This window comes from Onthophagus taurus, chromosome 11 (genome assembly GCF_036711975.1).
Source record: "Onthophagus taurus isolate NC chromosome 11, IU_Otau_3.0, whole genome shotgun sequence".
Lineage (NCBI taxonomy): Eukaryota > Metazoa > Arthropoda > Insecta > Coleoptera > Scarabaeidae > Onthophagus > Onthophagus taurus.
Genome location: NC_091976.1, coordinates 7,823,649 through 7,827,638, shown reverse-complemented (window position 1 = coordinate 7,827,638; position 3,990 = coordinate 7,823,649). Strand labels below are relative to the sequence as shown.

At 40.3% G+C, this 3,990-nt stretch overlaps 1 long non-coding RNA gene across 1 annotated transcript; it reads left to right on the top strand.

The window, feature by feature from the left end:
• Positions 1 to 273: 273 nt before the first annotated feature.
• Positions 274 to 912, top strand: LOC111428139 (uncharacterized). The gene is made up of 3 exons (XR_002708039.2): positions 274 to 560; positions 619 to 710; positions 768 to 912. It is a non-coding gene; the product is annotated as an uncharacterized lncRNA (long non-coding RNA).
• The last annotated feature ends 3,078 nt before the right edge of the window (positions 913 to 3,990 follow it).

The following is a 3,990-nucleotide window of genomic DNA, read 5'->3' as shown; positions in this document are numbered from 1 at the left end:
CACCGGCTTTGACCAATCATAGCCATCGATATTACTGTAACACAGGTAAGAACTTAATAATATATAAAGGTTCCTCAGCTATTGCAGAGATCAGTTGTTCTGCTTATCTCTTGTTAAAACCAGTGACCAGCGAAGATGCCGACGAAATTACTGTTTTTGGGCGATAGTAATTTTTGCCGAATGCTACGTACTATACAAAGTAAGTATTTGTTTTAACAGATATGAAGTTAATTCCTACTAATGGTATATATTTTTAGGACGACAATCAAAACGGACAAGCAACGAAATATTTCCTCGACTTAGCAGTAGGCGGTCAAACAATACTAAAACTTTTGCGGCGCGCAAAGTGTATTCCAAAAACATGTTCCCCTTGGTTTTGTGGAGATATTGTTGAACGACATATCGTTATAATGATAGGAACTAACGATATACTCCACAAAACATCACCATCCCAACTAAAGTCCCAATATTCTCACCTCTTCCGCTTCCTTCTTTCCTTAAATCCTAAAGGAATACAAATTTGCACAATTCCTCTCTGCAAAAACTTCGAGTCTGTGAACGTAAGATATTATAATTTCTATGTCATGCTATAAATAAATACTCTCTATGCCTTTATAGGAAATCAATCATTACATTCGACGGTTTTGTGCTGAAAAGCAAATCAATTGTACCGACATTGAAGCAATTGTTAACAGAAACATGATGGAAGGGTAACACAACGTGAAAATTTTTCTTTTCTTATGTGTTTAATACAAATTTCTACACAGGGATGGCATTCACTTAAATGAACAAGGATTGGAAGCGGTTTGGAACGCGGTAGCAACTAATTATAATAATATTCTCAATCCATTACACAATTTAATTATAAGTAAAACAGACCATTAATATAATAAATTTCATTCTTTATCAAAAGTTTTTTTTTTCTATCAAAAATCCACTCTCCAAATCATCCTAAAATTTCATCAATTTTGGAGGTGCCCAACGGGGTCAAATTCACCCCCAAAGTCGACGCCGCGCTGTATACCGATAGTGTCTAATAACAATTTTTTTTTCTTGGAAACCGTTATACCTTACGGTGTTTGGATAGTTGATTTCAATCGCTAAAGGCATCCTCTAAATCATCCTAAAATTTCGTCAATTTTGGAGGTGCCCAACGGGGTCAAATTCACCCCCAAAGTCCGCGCCCCGCTGTATACCTATAGTGTCTAATAACACATTTTTTTTCTCGGAAACCGTAATACATTACGGTGTTTGGATGGTTGATTTCAATCGCTAAAGGCATCCTCTAAATCATCCTAAAATTTCGTCAATTTTGGAGGTGCCCAACGGGGTCAAATTCACCCCCAAAGTCCGCGCCCCGCTGTATACCTATAGTGTCTAATAACACATTTTTTTTCTCGGAAACCGTAATACATTACGGTGTTTGGATGGTTGATTTCAATCGCTAAAGGCATCCTCTAAATCATCCTAAAATTTCGTCAATTTTGGAGGTGCCCAACGGGGTCAAATTCACCCCCAAAGTTCGCGCCGCGCTGTGTACCTATAGTGTCTAATAACAGATTTTTTTTCTCGGAAACCGTAATACATTACGGTGTTTGGATGGTTGATTTCAATCGCTAAAGACATCCTCTAAATCATCCTAAAATTTCGTCAATTTTGGAGGTGCCCAACGGGGTCAAATTCACCCCCAAAGTTCGCGCCGCGCTGTGTACCTATAGTGTCTAATAACAGATTTTTTTTCTCGGAAACCGTAATACATTACGGTGTTTGGATGGTTGATTTCAATCGCTAAAGACATCCTCTAAATCATCCTAAAATTTCGTCAATTTTGGAGGTGCCCAACGGGGTCAAATTCACCCCCAAAGTCCGCGCCCCGCTGTATACCTATAGTGTCTAATAACACATTTTTTTTCTCGGAAACCGTAATACATTACGGTGTTTGGATGGTTGATTTCAATCGCTAAAGGCATCCTCTAAATCATCCTAAAATTTCGTCAATTTTGGAGGTGCCCAACGGGGTCAAATTCACCCCCAAAGTCCGCGCCCCGCTGTATACCTATAGTGTCTAATAACACATTTTTTTTCTCGGAAACCGTAATACATTACGGTGTTTGGATGGTTGATTTCAATCGCTAAAGGCATCCTCTAAATCATCCTAAAATTTCGTCAATTTTGGAGGTGCCCAACGGGGTCAAATTCACCCCCAAAGTTCGCGCCGCGCTGTGTACCTATAGTGTCTAATAACAGATTTTTTTTCTCGGAAACCGTAATACATTACGGTGTTTGGATGGTTGATTTCAATCGCTAAAGACATCCTCTAAATCATCCTAAAATTTCGTCAATTTTGGAGGTGCCCAACGGGGTCAAATTCACCCCCAAAGTCCGCGCCCCGCTGTATACCTATAGTGTCTAATAACACATTTTTTTTCTCGGAAACCGTAATACATTACGGTGTTTGGATGGTTGATTTCAATCGCTAAAGGCATCCTCTAAATCATCCTAAAATTTCGTCAATTTTGGAGGTGCCCAACGGGGTCAAATTCACCCCCAAAGTCCGCGCCGCGCTGTATACCTATAGTGTCTAATAACACATTTTTTTTCTCGGAAACCGTAATACATTACGGTGTTTGGATGGTTGATTTCAATCGCTAAAGGCATCCTCTAAATCATCCTAAAATTTCGTCAATTTTGGAGGTGCCCAACGGGGTCAAATTCACCCCCAAAGTCCGCGCCCCGCTGTATACCTATAGTGTCTAATAACACATTTTTTTTCTCGGAAACCGTAATACATTACGGTGTTTGGATGGTTGATTTCAATCGCTAAAGGCATCCTCTAAATCATCCTAAAATTTCGTCAATTTTGGAGGTGCCCAACGGGGTCAAATTCACCCCCAAAGTCCGCGCCCCGCTGTATACCTATAGTGTCTAATAACACATTTTTTTTCTCGGAAACCGTAATACATTACGGTGTTTGGATGGTTGATTTCAATCGCTAAAGGCATCCTCTAAATCATCCTAAAATTTCGTCAATTTTGGAGGTGCCCAACGGGGTCAAATTCACCCCCAAAGTCCGCGCCCCGCTGTATACCTATAGTGTCTAATAACACATTTTTTTTCTCGGAAACCGTAATACATTACGGTGTTTGGATGGTTGATTTCAATCGCTAAAGGCATCCTCTAAATCATCCTAAAATTTCGTCAATTTTGGAGGTGCCCAACGGGGTCAAATTCACCCCCAAAGTCCGCGCCGCGCTGTATACCTATAGTGTCTAATAACACATTTTTTTTCTCGGAAACCGTAATACATTACGGTGTTTGGATGGTTGATTTCAATCGCTAAAGGCATCCTCTAAATCATCCTAAAATTTCGTCAATTTTGGAGGTGCCCAACGGGGTCAAATTCACCCCCAAAGTCCGCGCCCCGCTGTATACCTATAGTGTCTAATAACACATTTTTTTTCTCGGAAACCGTAATACATTACGGTGTTTGGATGGTTGATTTCAATCGCTAAAGGCATCCTCTAAATCATCCTAAAATTTCGTCAATTTTGGAGGTGCCCAACGGGGTCAAATTCACCCCCAAAGTCCGCGCCCCGCTGTATACCTATAGTGTCTAATAACACATTTTTTTTCTCGGAAACCGTAATACATTACGGTGTTTGGATGGTTGATTTCAATCGCTAAAGGCATCCTCTAAATCATCCTAAAATTTCGTCAATTTTGGAGGTGCCCAACGGGGTCAAATTCACCCCCAAAATCCGCGCCGCGCTGTATACCTATAGTGTCTAATAACACATTTTTTTTCTCCGAAACCGTAATACATTACGGTGTTTGGATGGTTGATTTCAATCGCTAAAGGCATCCTCTAAATCATCCTAAAATTTCGTCAATTTTGGAGGTGCCCAACGGGGTCAAATTCACCCCCAAAGTCGACGCCGCGCTGTATACCTATAGTCTAATAACAAATTTTTTTCTCGGAAACCGTTATAC